Raw genomic sequence first — 15,361 nt, 5'->3', positions numbered from 1 at the left:
AGCAATCAAAGACACACTGATAGCTGCAGTCCCCATCGTCCCTTAATGGTTGAACTCTTCCCCAACAGTGACATCATCTTTCAGCAGTATAACTGTCCATGTCTCAAAACCGAGCGAGGCGGCGAAGTGGTTAGACACTGGACTCGCATTCGGGAGGACGACGGTTCAATCCCACATCCGGCCATCCTGATTTAGATTTTCCGTGATTTCCCTAAATCACTCCAGGCAAATGCCGGGATGGTTCCTCTGAAAGGGCACGGCCGACTTCCTTCCCCATCCTTCCCTAATCCGATGAGACCGATGACCACGCTGTCTGGTCTCCTTCCCCAAAACCAACCAACCAACCATGTCTCAAAATCAGAACCGTGCTATGGTGGTCTGAGGAGCATTATAGTGAACTCACATTGATGCCTGAGTGACCAAATTCTCTTGATGTAATTCATATAGAACACATCTAGGTCATTATCAGATGTCATTACCATATATGCAAATCAGCAGCCCATTATTTACACGAATTACATGAGCTGTGCATAGACATCTAATCCCACATACATCCAAAAACCTACCAATAAACTGTTGGATCCCTGATACACAGAATAAGTGATATATTTCATTCTGGAGACAGACAAATAAGCCATTAGGCAGGTAGTCATAATGTTTTGGCTCATCAGTGTACCTTCACTATACAGAATGCCTGAGGAAAAAAGCAAAACACCCAGAAGACATGGTCAGACACAAATGCAGCTTCATACATGTACACACCATCAGTGAGCGTGTAAATGTTTAGTGTTGTCATCACATTGTGTTCAGCAATGAATTGTGGTTCTACACTGGCTATGACGACCACAGTCGGCAAGTATGCAGTGACCTGGGGAGAGGTCCCATCCTCTCAATGTTTTGGAGAGCACAGTTGCATTACCCCAGGTGCCATGGTGTGGGGAATCATTGTGTATGTCTTTTTAGGTCTGTGATTGAGGGAACTCCGGCAGCACAACAATATGTCACAGACATCCTGCATCCTCACATGTTACCTCTTATGTGACAAGTGTCGTGGTAGCCTTTTTCAACAGGACAGTGCTCGGCCACACTAGGCACATATCTCTACGAATTGTCTGAGTGATATTGAGGTACTCCCGTGCCCGAAAAGATCCACACATCTGTCCCTGATGATGAACATGTATGAGATTGGCTCAGATTTTAACTTCGACCCACTGCCAGTATCCAGGATATCAAGGGCAAATTACAACAGTTACAGGCTTGCTTGACTCAGAAGAGAATAAAATGGCTTTATGACACCCTTCCCAACCAGATCAGTGCATGCATCTAGATCACTGGAGGGGGGAGGGGGGGGGGTGCAATGGCATACCAATAAGTGGGCTTGTACTGCCAAGTTCATTGTAAATGTGTATATGTATATATTTTGTAATCAGTGAAATAACATCACATACCTTCTAAATCCATGAAGTTTTATTTTGCTTACTCTTTCCCTTCTGGGTGCTTTACTTTCTTTGTCAGGCAGTGCGTATATATGTGTGTTTTATATATCAGAGCTCACCCTACATATTTTCAGATATGTTGACTTTCATAGTTAAATACCTGAAATAGCACAGCACTCAATATTCAGTGAATAAAAAGAATAAAAACACAAAGGCATGTGAGCCATATTGGTATTAAACTTGACACCAGCAGACAGGCTGGAAGTTAGAAGACATAAATAAATTTAAAGTAGAATTTAAAATATTTCTACTCAAACAATTGTTTTACTCAGTAAGTGGCTATTTGGCCAATAACATTTTTTCTGTTAATGTTTGTATTAAGGCAAAACTTAAATTTTTCATTATAGTTACATATCTACGGAGGACAGCTGTTGCCTGATGTAAAGCCTTTATTGACTCACTGCTGTGTGTAAAAGGATTCGCTGATTGGGGAAGACAAAAGTAAAAGCCTATGAAAAACTGACTATGACTTTATAAAAACAGCTAAATCTCATTATATGTGACAGTTATATTCTGCTGAATTGCAGCACATACCAAATTCATGTGAATCAAGAGTCATTTTATATTTAAAATGAGGGGATTAGATTCTCATTTATTCACACACTAAGTTTAAAAAAGAAGAGTTTCTTAGTAGCTCTACTAAAAATAACCATTATCATTTATACAAAAGTCATTTTAGTGCCAAATTAATGCATTCAAACATACAATACTCAAACACACATTAATACATTAAAACTGTTTTCATAAAGTCCATCTACAACCTAAATAGCCTCTGGATCAACTACACTGGAAGAATTTGATGGTGCTATAGTCAGTTTCCGTAATGGATTTTCTTACATACAAATCTTCATCGCTCAGATACACACAATGAGAGTTTACGAGGTCACAGACATTCTCTATATTGACAGCTGTGAAATCCAATTTGCCATGCCATGTTTGAAATTTTTCTCACAGCAACACTTATATCACAGATCACTTCATCGGATCGGTTGGTAGGACATGTTCTGAGGCATCAAGGGATCACCAATTTAGTATTGGAGGGCATCGTGGAGGGTAAAATTCGTAGGGGGAGAACAAGAGATGAATACACTAAGCAGATTCAGAAGGATGTAGGTTGCAGTAGGTACTGGGAGATGAAGAAGCTTGCACAGGATAGAGTAGCATGGAGAGCTGCATCAAACCAGTCTCAGGACTGAAGACCACAACAACAACAACTCTTCATCTTCTAGCACTGACGCAGCACTGAACTGCAGTTTCCTCCACACACCAACTACACAATCTGGAGTGATGTCACCCATGAATCTCTAATAAAGTCAATTGTCCTTAATATTAAACTGTCACCAGAAAATCGTGAAGGTAAGTCTATCATCTGAATGACATCCTTATATGAGACTTGAGAAAGTTTTATGCAGGCAGTATGCCTTAAATGTAGAAATAACTACTTGATCCATGGGTTGCAGGGTAGATGCAGTATTGAGTGGTAGAAACAGGACTTCGGTGTCTTGATCTGACTCAGTAATGGGAAATGGGTGGCTGGGAACATTGTCAAAGAGGAGAAGAATTTTGAAAGGGATTTTTTCTTTCTCACAGTGGGTCTTTAGTTCTCTGTTCAGTTCATTAACAAAATAGTCACTGAAAATAGCAGAAGTCATCCAAACTCTTTTACTCCATTTCACAACCCTTCAGCACCCTAGGACTTTGAGAGTGGTAGATTATACGGGGTTTTAATCTGCAATCCCTTGCACCATTTCCTCCTAAAAGGACAGTGCATTTGTCTTTGGAAGCGTTATATCCAGGTGCTGTTTCTTCTTTAAACGAATGAATGTGTGTGGCTAAGCATTCATTTCCAAATAAGCCCGCTTCATAGTACAGCCTTTTTCTGTCATAATTTCTTTAAAGCACTTTTTAAAATCCTCAGCTCCAACTTCATCAGCTGCAGCTGCCTTTCTTGTCTTTTTAATGTTGTGATCTGCTGAGAAATGTGTTGGATGTTCCTCTCCTCTTGTTAAATCTGCATACAAGCTCTTGGCTTTAGCCTGAATAGAAGCTCCAGAGAGAGGCATATGCTGCTGGTTGTGGTGCTCAGTCCAATAACCCAGCGTTTTTTCCACTATTTCCATCACCTATGAGTGAGATTAGAGTACTCTAGGCATACTTAATTTAGTTGAAGATCAAACAGTTTTTTGAACTGATTCAATATTGTCATGAATAATCCCCACAGTGGTTTCATTAAGTCCCAAAGCACACTGAATGTCAACAATATTCTCACTTTTCTCTTAGAGATCCGAAACTTCTAACTTTATTTCTAATGAATGTGATATTTGTACATGCTTCTTTCCCTCCAAAGGCACACTTTCTTTCCTTATATCCAACATTTTTGTTCAGATCCTGTCAAGCGCAACTTCACACCTCTACTGATCTGAACTGATGATTCATGTCTTGACAAACATGACAGAAGATGCATTAGTGCTTCCACATATTGTAAACAACTGCCAGCTCTAGACTTAAAACTAAAATAATGTATAAGCAAAACCATGGATAACGAACAAGCATATAATGGTGTCTACCTGTATACACATAAATTTTGTTGAGAGGATATGTGATTTTATTTCAGTGATTACAAAATCTATGCAAATTTATAATGAACTTTGAACTTGACAGTCTGAGCCCACTTATCAGCATGACATTGCACCTCCTCTGGCCTGAATGTACAAACTGATTCAGTTAGGATTGTATGGCTTTGTATATTTTATGCTTATATTGAACAATGGAAACTCCAGGTTGGAATACAGCACCTCTGTTCACATTAAACCCACCAACCACCAACAGTATCTGCATTTTGACAGCTGTCATCCCCTTCTCAGCAAAAAATCCCTCCCATACAGCATATCTGCAGTGAGAAGAACTCCCTTACCCAGTATGCACAGTGTCTCTCCATGGCTTTCATATACAGGCACTGCCCCCAAACCTAGCCCCAAACAGATTTCCTGTGCTGTTTCCATTCACACTCCCAATTCTCCCACCAACCTAAAGAACCAGCCATAAAAGGATGCCCACTTTGTCACCCAGTACCACCTCAGACTGGTTAAAACTGAACCACATCCTTCGCCAGGGCTTTGATTACATATCATGATGCCCTAAAATGAGGGGCGTCCTACCTCAAATCCTCCACACCCCTCCGACAGTGGTCTTCTGTTGCCCACCCACCCTCTGCAGCACCCTAGTCCATCCTATGCCAGTCCAAATCCCAACCCATTGTCACAACAATAATATCCCTGTGGAAGACCCAGGTGCCAGAACTGACTAATCCGCCTACACAGCACTTCCTACTCCACTCCTGTCAGAGGTTTATCCTGCCCAATCAGGGACCAGGCCACCTGTGAAAGCAGCCATGTCATTTACCAGCTCTGTTGAAATCACTGCACAGCTTTTTACATTGTCCATCAGGATGAATGCCCACCGTCAAATTGTGGCCAAGTGCAAACTAGACCACCTTGTGGCACAACATGCATCTGGACAATAACATGCTTGATTGCAATGGCTGCTTCACCACCTGAGCCATTTGGATCATTCCCTCCACCACCAGCTTTCCTGAACTGTGCAGATGGAAGTTATCCTTACAAAAAATTCTCTGCTTCCATAATTATCTTGGGCTCAAACTACAGTAACATTCTGTCCCCACACCCTCTACCCAACAGTTTCCATCTTCTCTTTCCTATCATTTCCTTCCCATCCTCATCTCCCACCCTCATTGTTCGCTGCCCTCTGTGAACGCACTCACCCATCTTTCCCTGCTCCTCTCCTTTTTCACTCCATTTTCCCCACCTCCCTGCCCCCCAACATCCTGGCTGTTGACATTCTAGTCCCTGCACACTCCACCAGACACTGCTTCTCTCTCCCCCACCTGTACACTGCTATCCCTTCTCCTGCCAGATGACTGCTTACATTCTATGTGATAGCTGCAGTCTGGTCCGAGCTGTCAGAGTTGGCGGTCGTGTGTGTGAGATATGCTTGCTTGTGTGAATGAAAGGTAGGTGTTTCTTTATCTGATGAAGGCTGAGGCCAAAAGCTTATGTGTAAGTGTCTTTTAACTGTGTCACCTTTATGTATATATTTATATGTTTATGTCTAAAAACAAAGGTGATGTGACTTACCAAACGAAAGCACTGGCAGGTTGATAGACACACAAACAAACACACAAAATTCAAGCTTTTGCAACCAACGGTTGCTTCATCAGGAAAGAGGGAAGGAGAGGGAAAGACGAAAGGATGTGGGTTTTAAGGGAGAGGGTAAGGAGTCATTCCAATCCCGGGAGCGGAAAGACTTACCTTAGGGGGAAAAAAGGACAGGTATACACTCGCACATACACACATATCCATCCGCACATACACAAACACAAGCAGCCTCCTTGTAATGAATTCACATAAAATTTACATGTACATTTGGACGACATCTGTATAATATGTATTGTCTATGGATGATTCGACAAATAAATAAAATAAAATAAAATAAATATTCTGTCACTGAGGTCCCATCTGCATTTTTATTACTTTGATATTAAACAAGGATTACATCTTTCTCTTCCATTGATGTTTTCTCTTTCTTAATACGCTTTTGTCATCACTAAATGTTGTCACTTTCTGTCTTTGGTCAATACTATGACTGCTTTATGGATTCTCTGCTTAGGAATTAATCTAAGTAAAAATTTTTCTGTAGTGTTTCTTTTTTTTTTTTTTTTTTTTTTTTGAAACTTTCACATGCTGTTTCTATAATGAATGGTCTTCTTTATTTCTCTAATACACGTTGTCATGAATTCGTTTTCCTGTGAGTCTTAATATCTGTTTTGTTAACCTGGCTTCATTCAGTTAGAAATCAATTTTTACTTTGTGTGTTACCTTCTTTCCCATCTTCCATGCTTCCTGTATCTTCTTGTTTTGGTTTGGAGTATGTGTTGATACTTGGGTTTCTAATCTTCCATTTTATATTATACTGTTCTTTTATTTTGTGCCTGATGTATGTCTCTCTGTCATATCTACATCACTTTTTTCAGCCTTTCTTCCATGACCTCTAACTTGCTGCCACTTTTAAATTCCTTAGTTTTCATATTTTATCTATTGGTGATTTCTTGTCAATTTTCATCTGTGCTGGGCTGTGCAGTGTGATTCTGGATAATCATTTTCTTTTAAAAATCTTCTTCTGCAACTGCCTCTAAAATATGGGTGTATCCGCAGACAGGCTGAAACTAGAAGTGCACACATTGTTCTACATCTTTATTTTGTTGCAGCACATTACTGTGAATGATGACATACAATCATTCTACTTTGAAATATCACTTGAGGTGATGACTGTTATCATGGTTTGAATGCACCAGATTTCGAATTAAAAAATCACATTTGATTCATAACTCAGAGGTCCTGCTGCAACCAAACTAACATAGAAAGGTCAGTTGGATTAGACAATGATGAAACCTCTAAAGACCAGGCTACAACAATAAACAAAAACGATGTAGTTCTTCAGCTTCCCCTAGCATATTTTATAATAAAATAATTCACAACTGTACACCCAGGTGTTAGAATGTACCAATCACAATATTTTGGCAATCAATTCTGTTGTCATTATCAGTAGGCAGTGCCGCTGCAAATTATCTGTAACAAGAATGATGGCAAACAACAACACCTGTAGCTGACAGATGTGTTGTGTACGGTTGGTTGGACGGGGACACACGCACGCGCACACGCACGCATGCACGCACGCGCGCACACACACCCGCACACACACACACACACACACACACTCTCTCTCTTTCTCTGTGTGTGTGTGTGTGTGTGTGTGTTGCCCAGATTCAAAGATGAAGGGTGGCAACCAAACTGAGTAAAAAAGTGTGGGTAAGGGAATGGGGGCAGGAGAGATAGTGGGTCTAAATGTTGCAGACACTCAGCAGCTGTTGTAGTTATTGGTACTGAGGCGTGTTGCATGTTCAGTAACTGCATGGTCTGGGGTTTGTTTTTAGACATAGTTTGGAAGATGGTTACTTCACCAACCTACATATAATGTTGCACTGCCAGTCTATGTTATGGCTTCTTTCACACATGGCTCCAATGTGATAGGAAAGGAAATACTAGTGACTGGATTGCAATTGGGGGGAGGGGTGGGGGGAGTTCGTGGGAAAGGTCTTACAAATGGGTCATCTATGAAGGAATACTCTATAGGTGCAGGATTAGAAGCAAGGGTGGCTCAGGGATCAAATAGAATGTTGCATAAGTTGTCTGGGCAATAGAACATTATTTTTGGTTGATTATCCCATGGATCACGACACAACAATAGGTAGTCAAAGCTCTGGTGAAGGATGTGATTCAGGTTTTCAAGGCCTAGGATGTACTGGGTGGTAAGGAGAGTATTAGTCAGTGGCTGGTTCACAATGACAATAGGTTCATGTTGCCATACAAAGAAATGGCATGGGAATCCTGTTTCTAGGCTCATTGCCCAGGATACTGACCATCTGTAGATGCTTCAGCACAATTAATGGCATATTTGGATACCTCCTACTTACCACTCCAGATCTGACAGCCATAAGTAACAAGGTTATGCTGGAGAGACTTTGGCCATAGAATGGGTAACAGTCTTCAAAATGGAAGCGTCACTAGTGACCTGTGTATTTGATATGGACAGAAGTGAGCCATCTCAGAGGAGATCAACATCCAGGAACATCCACTGAGTTGACATGGACCAAGAGAAGTGGATTTGGGAGTAGTTGGAGGAAAAAGCAATAGCTGTCCTTGGCACACATCCAGATTAGGAAGATATCATCAATGAGTCTGAACTAGACAAAGGTAGCTTAGTGCACTGAGGGAATGCAAAGACTTCCTGGAAGTAACAAATAAATTTCCATATGAGTGTCCATTGCAGTTCCATGAATCTATAAGTTTGGTATTCGAATGAGACATAATTATGAGTTAAAATGTGATTTGCCAAAAGGATAAGGAAGAAGATGGTGGTTGGATGTTCTTTCTTTTCCAGCAGATTGCCCCTCTTTCTCTGTATGGTTAACATTTTCACTACAGTTGCAAAACTGGGAGAGACTATGAAAAATTGAAGTCTGAAGTCTCTTACACTTAAGAAATAAAAAATATGAAACTAAAGGATAAGTATGAACATTATATGACACTGAAGGAGATGATATATGTAGTAAATCACCAGTTACTACACCTACTGCCAACAGGGGATGTGTGTCAGGGATCTATAGCAAGCATCATGCATGTTGACGTTCAAATGGCATGGCCATAACTACCTGAGGTGGCTACCAGGAGCCGGCCAGTCACTGAGAATTGTCACCAGCTCCAATGTGCGTGTACAACATTACACTAGGAACACCTGACATGGAATGCATCTTTAGCAGGGCATGTATAGGCCTCCAGGGAAATGTGTTCAAATTTGTAAAATGCTTTCACTGCATTTGGTTGATATCACTCCATTACCCAATAAATTGTATCTATTTTATGGCCATGTGTTTCCTTGTGTTTCTAGTTAGAACACAAGCAGCGACATTGAGGGCAGGATTTTTGTGTGTTTTGGATTCTGTAGTTTCCTGCCATCTAGCTCTTACTCCAGTCACTTCTGCAACAGCAACAGGCATAAATGGTGGTTGTTGGCTACGTTGACACAGGCTCAGACATCAGTTCTTCACTCACCAATGTCCCCCCCCCCCCCCCAATAACGAGCCCATGAAAGACTGGGAAGCTTACAAGAAGTGGCTTCACCAACATTTCTTGGTGTTCTAGGTGGTCAACAACGAGGTCTGTAAGGCTTTTTTCTTATGATGGATATCCCCTTGTATGTATCACTTACTGTGCCAGTTAGCTGCTCTGCAAGAATAAGGCTTGCTCTCTCTTGGTTACATGTAATTTTCTGTCCTCCTGTATCAACACAAGCAAACATTTATGGTTGCTGTGCATGTTGAATTCTGCCAATGTTGCAAACAGCCACAGCAAGTGTACTGAGCTGGGGAGGCTGAGCTTCTCAGCCTCAATCCTAAGTGTCAGTTCATCAAGGCTAAGTATCAAGAGTCTTATGCTAACATCACAGTCAGAGATGCAATCATTCATTTCACCCCAGATAAGAAGATGCATCAATATGCCCTTCAGTTTGGGGACCCTATGTCAGAAGAGGTTTTTAACACTGCACAGTCATTGAAGGTCTCCCGCGTCGCAGGCCACCAATTAGAGGCTTGGAGTGATGTCACTGTTGTTGCCGGCATGCAGCCCTGCCGCATGGAGCATAGTGTGCTGGGGGAAGAGGAAGTAGTTGCAGTACAAACAAGCCAACCAGGCCAACACAGACAAACTTGTCATTGGTAGCAGGAACAGTGAACACCCCTTCTTTCATGCCCCTCGTTTCATACAGCACGAGCAGCCCCTGCTGAAGTGTTGAAGATACACTCCATAGTAGACTTGCCTTGCATCCTGCTTTTAGAAAATTCTACTCAGTTTGCGGCTCGATCTTTCAAGGACTTCTGTATGCACAATAGCATTTGTCACGTCACAGCACCTCCCTTCAATCTGCCCTCCGAGCTCCTGCATGCCACGGATACTACTCAGCCTTTTGTTGTTGGCCAGGTGTCCCCCAGTGGCACCAGTCGCATCAACATTTGTAACAGGCGCACCAGTCTGGGATAGGGCATTTCTATGGCAGCCTCACTGGATTCTGCCCATCATCCATAACTGGTGCAGTTGCTGCGTCTTTATGGTTTACACCGCATATCACCTCATGGCATGCCACCAGAACAAATTGCATCACAGGATGAGCGCAGGGCCCCTCCTCAGGCTGTGGACCTGACATCTCATTTCATCATTGGCCTTGGCTGCTCTGGGAGTTGAGCAGGCCTCGTAGTGCCTGCTTACCATAGCAGTGGGGAAATTGTAAGCACTGACGGCAGGTCTGCTTCCTCCTGCAGCCTGTGCTGGCACCTGCCACTGCACTGAGCAGGCACTGCCATCAGAGGCGATGGAAGCCAGATGTCTATAGACAGAGCCTCTCATTTCAGTCTGCTATCATCGTTACTCATACCAGCGTGCCATCTCATAGACTCTAACATCCAGATGGGTCCCATCCTCATCGCCAGTCATGTCTACAGTTCATCCTGGAATCTGTGGGTGGCCCTTGTCCCAATCATTTTCATCTGCACACACCAGTCCAGGTGGATTGGGAAATCCTTCCACCTTTGACTGCTGCCCCCAGCTCTGCGAAGTCAAATAGCATGCTCGCAACTAACCAAGGCAGCCACCAGAGGCAACCTGGTCATGAACTGCAGTCATCATGTATGCCGCACATACGCAGCGCTACACTAGTGACACCTGACATGGATAGCACCTTCATAAGGGCATGCACAGACCTCTGGGAAATTAAGTGTTAAATGTGTTCCGAGATGTGCAAACTACTTTCATTTTATTCTGGTTGATGTTACTCTGTGAACCAGCAAATTGTATCTCTTTAATGGCCACGTGTTTCCTTATGTTCTTAGTTAGAACAGTATATATGCCAATAACGGAAATGGAAACACAGCCAAACAGACATACAAAGCAGGAAAAAATATCCTGAATCACTTGCTTTCAAACTTTTACACGACTTCCTCATAAAGTGAAATATTCACAGAGAAAGTATTGGGAAGAAATAAATTCCCTTCACCTTTCCCAAATCTAGGTCTATGGCTATTCCTGACATGCCACCGATGTATGGTGGAGGGAATATAGCCCAGAATCATCGTCAGCCTCACTATCATGCTCCCTCCCTTCCAACTTGCTGCAACCCATTCCTATTATATTATAGAGTGGAACATGCAAAGAAGTACTGTCAACACCACTTTGTGTAAGGCTGAATTTTTTGTCCTTTTACCTTCATGGTTATTATATAAGATGAACATTGAAAGAAGAAATCTTTCCCAGCTCATACTGGAATTTGGGGTCTCAGAATTCTGGGAGCAAGGCTCTCCACAACACACAAATTACTTTGCTTGTAGTGTCTTCCACCAAATGCCGTTCTTCACACTGTTGATGCCACATTCATCTCCATTAATATTTGTCACACATACTGCTGGTAAGCACTCCCTTTGGTTGCATTCTTCAACTGATAGCTCAAACCATTATTTATCAGTCAATGCTTGATCATTTAAATTCTCCCATTGCTCAACTAACCCTTTAACAATGATTTTATACCATGAACTTCTTTCTGATATTCTGCTTTTTGTCATTACTTGGGTGGTGAGGCTATGTTCTGTGAACTAGATTTTATTCAGTGCTGCACCCTACGATTCTTCAACTTTTAGCTTTTATTAATAATCATCGGTTAACTATAGCTCATTAGTAATGTTCCAGAATGTGAATCTACATTGAAACATCAAATAGTCAATTTTGCCTCTTTTCTTGCCAAACCTTGTTTCACTTTTGAGCCATTGTTCCAAGTAGCTATTCCTTCTATTTGTATATAGATATCCATTTACATTTCAATTTTCTGTGTTTCCTATCTGATGAAGTTGCCTAAAAGTTCTGTAAATCAGAAGTTATAATTATATCTAAAAACACAGATGATGTAACTTACCGAACGAAAGTGCTGGCAGGTCGATAGACACACAAACAAACACAAACATACACATGAAATTCATGCTTTCGCAACAAACTGTTGCCTCCTCAGGAAAGAGGGAAGGAGAGGGAAAGACGAAAGGATGTGGGTTTTAAGGGAGAGGGTAAGGAGTCATTCCAATCCCGGGAGCGGAAAGACTTACCTTAGGGGGGAAAAAGGGGTATACACTCGCACACACACACATATCCATCCGCACATACACAGACACCAGCAGACATGTTTAAGGGCAAAGAGTTTGGGCAGAGATGTCAGTCGAGGCGGAAGTACAGAGGCAAAGATGTTGTTGAAAGACAGGTGAGGTATGAGCGGCGGCAAATTAAAATTAGCGGAGATTGATGCCTGGCGGGTAACGAGAAGAGAGGATATATTGAAGGGCAAGTTCCCATCTGTGGAGTTCTGACAGGTTGGTGTTAGTGGGAAGTATCCAGATAACCCGGATGGTGTAACACTGTGCCAAGAGGTGCTGGCCGTGCACCAAGGCATGTTTAGCCACAGGGTGATCCACATTACCAACAAACACTGTCTGCCTGTGTCCATTCATGCGAATGGACAGTTTGTTGCTGGTCATTCCCACATAGAAAGCTTCACAGTGTAGGCAGGTCAGTTGGTAAATCATGTGGGTGCTTTCACACGTGGCTCTGCCTTTGATCGTGTACACCTTCCGGGTTACAGGACTGGAGTAGGTGGTGGTGGGAGGGTGCATGGGACAGGTTTTACACCGGGGGTGGTTACAAGGGTAGGAGCCAGAGGGTAGGGAAGGTGGTTTGGGGATTTCATAGGGATGAACTAAGAGGTTACGAAGGTTAGGTGGACGGCGGAAAGACACTCTTGGTGGAGTGGGGAGGATTTCATGAAGGATGGATCTCATTTCAGGGCAGGATTTGAGGAAGTCGTATCCCTGCTGGAGAGCCACATTCAGAGTCTGATCCAGTCCCGGAAAGTATCCTGTCACAAGTGGGGCACTTTTGGGGTTCTTCTGTAGGAGGTTCTGGGTTTGAGGAGATGAGGAAGTGGCTCTGGTTATTTGCTTCTGTACCAGGTCGGGAGGGTAGTCGCGGGATGCGAAAGCTGTTTTCAGGTTGTTGGTGTAATGCTTCAGGGATTCCGGACTGGAGCAGATTCGTTTGCCACGAAGACCTAGGCTGTAGGGAAGGGACCGTTTGATGTGGAATGGGTGGCAGCTGTCATAATGGAGGTACTGTTGCTTGTTGGTGGGTTTGATGTGGACGGACGTGTGAAGCTGGCCATTGGACAGGTAGAGGTCAACGTCAAGGAAAGTGGCATGGGATTTGGAGTAGGACCAGGTGAATCTGATTGAACCAAAGGAGTTGAGGTTGGAGAGGAAATTCTGGAGTTCTTCTTCACTGTGAGTCCAGATCATGAAGATGTCATCAATAAATCTGTACCAAACTTTGGGTTGGCAGGCCTGGGTAACCAAGAAGGCTTCCTCTAAACGACCCATGAATAGGCTGGTGTACGAGGGGGCCATCCTGGTGCCCATGGCTGTTCCCTTTAATTGTTGGTATGTCTGGCCTTCGAAAGTGAAGAAGTTGTGGGTCAGGATGAAGCTGGCTAAGGTAATGAGGAAAGAGGTTTTTGGTAGGGTGGCAGGTGATCGGCGTGAAAGGAAGTGCTCCATCGCAGCGAGGCCCTGGACGTGCAGAATATTTGTGTATAAGGAAGTGGCACCAATGGTTACAAGGATGGTTTCTGGGGGTAACGGATTGGGTAAGGATTCCAGGCGTTCGAGAAAGTGGTTGGTGTCTTTGATGAAGGATGGGAGACTGCATGTAATGGGTTGAAGGTGTTGATCTACGTAGGCAGAGATACGTTCTTTGGGGGCTTGGTAACCAGCTACAATGGGGCGGCCGGGATGATTGGGTTTGTGAATTTTAGGAAGAAGGTAGGGGTGCGGGGTGTCGGTGGGGTCAGGAGGTTGATGGAGTCAGGTGAAAGGTTTTGTAGGGGGCCTAAGGTTCTGAGGATTCCTTGAAGCTCCGCCTGGACATCAGGAATGGGATTACCTTGGCAAACTTTGTGTGTGGTGTTGTCTGAAAGCTGACGCAGTCCCTCAGCCACATACTCCCGACGATAAAGTACCACGGTCGTGGAACCCTTGTCCGCCGGAAGAAGACGATGGACCGGTCAGCCTTCAGATCACGGATAGCCTGGGCTTCAGCAGTGGTGATGTTGGGAGTAGGATTAAGGTTTTTTAAGAAGGATTGAGAGGCAAGGCTGGAAGTCAGAAATTCCTGGAAAGTTTGGAGAGGGTGATTTTGAGGAAGAGGAGGTGGGTCCCGCTGTGACGGAGGACGGAACTGTTCCAGACAGGGTTCAATTTGGATAGTGTCTTGGGGAGTAGGACCATTAGGAGTAGGATTAGGATCATTTTTCTTCGTGGCAAAGTAATATTTCCAGCAGAGAGTACGGGTGTAGGACAGTAAATCTTTGACAAGGGCTGTTTGGTTGAATCTGGGAGTGGGGCTGAAGGTGAGGCCTTTGGATAGGACAGAGGCTTCGGATTGGGAGAGAGGTTTGGAGGAAAGGTTAACTACTGAATTAGGGTGTTGTGGTTCCAGACTGTGTTGATTGGAATTTTGAGGTTTTGGGGGGAGTGGAGCTGGAAGTGGGAGATTGAGTAGATGGGAGAGACTGGGTCTGTGTGCAATGAGAGGAGGTTGAGGTTTGCTGGAAAGGTTGTGAAGGGTGAGTGAGTTGCCTTTCCGGAGGTGGGAAACCAGGAGATTGGATAGTTTTTTGAGGTGGAGGGTGGCATGCTGTTCTAATTTGCGATTGGCCTGTAGGAGGATGCTCTGAACAGCCGGCGTGGATGTGGGAGAGGAAAGATTGAGGACTTTTGATAAGGATAGGAGTTGACGGGTGTGTTCATTGGCTGAGTTGATGTGTAGGTGAAGGATTAGGTGGGTGAGGGCAATGGATTGTTTAGTTTGGAACTGGTATAGGGACTGATGGAAAGAAGGATTACAGCCAGAGATGGGAACTTTAAGTGTGAGGCCTTTGGGGGTAATGCCAAATGTCAGACAAGCCTGAGAAAATAAAATATGGGAGTGTAATCTGGCTATGGCGAAGGCATGTTTGCGGAGGGAATGTAAATAAAACTTAATGGGGTCGTTGTGGGAATTTGTGAGGGTGACATGGTATTAGAAGGTGGAAAGTGTAACATGAGGCTGAAATGAAAATGAAAATAAAAATATATGGCGAGAGATAAGGTG

The 15,361-nt window shown here is 43.4% G+C and overlaps 1 protein-coding gene across 1 annotated transcript in view; it reads right to left on the bottom strand.

Moving 5' to 3' along the window:
* Positions 1–15,361, bottom strand: part of LOC126262731 (protein misato) — a 94,679-nt gene that overhangs the window by 65,984 nt on the left and 13,334 nt on the right. The window lies entirely within an intron of this gene.

The sequence above is a fragment of the Schistocerca nitens genome, chromosome 6 (assembly GCF_023898315.1).
Source record: "Schistocerca nitens isolate TAMUIC-IGC-003100 chromosome 6, iqSchNite1.1, whole genome shotgun sequence".
Taxonomy (NCBI): Eukaryota; Metazoa; Arthropoda; class Insecta; order Orthoptera; family Acrididae; genus Schistocerca; species Schistocerca nitens.
This window is presented reverse-complemented; position numbering and strand designations above follow the sequence as displayed.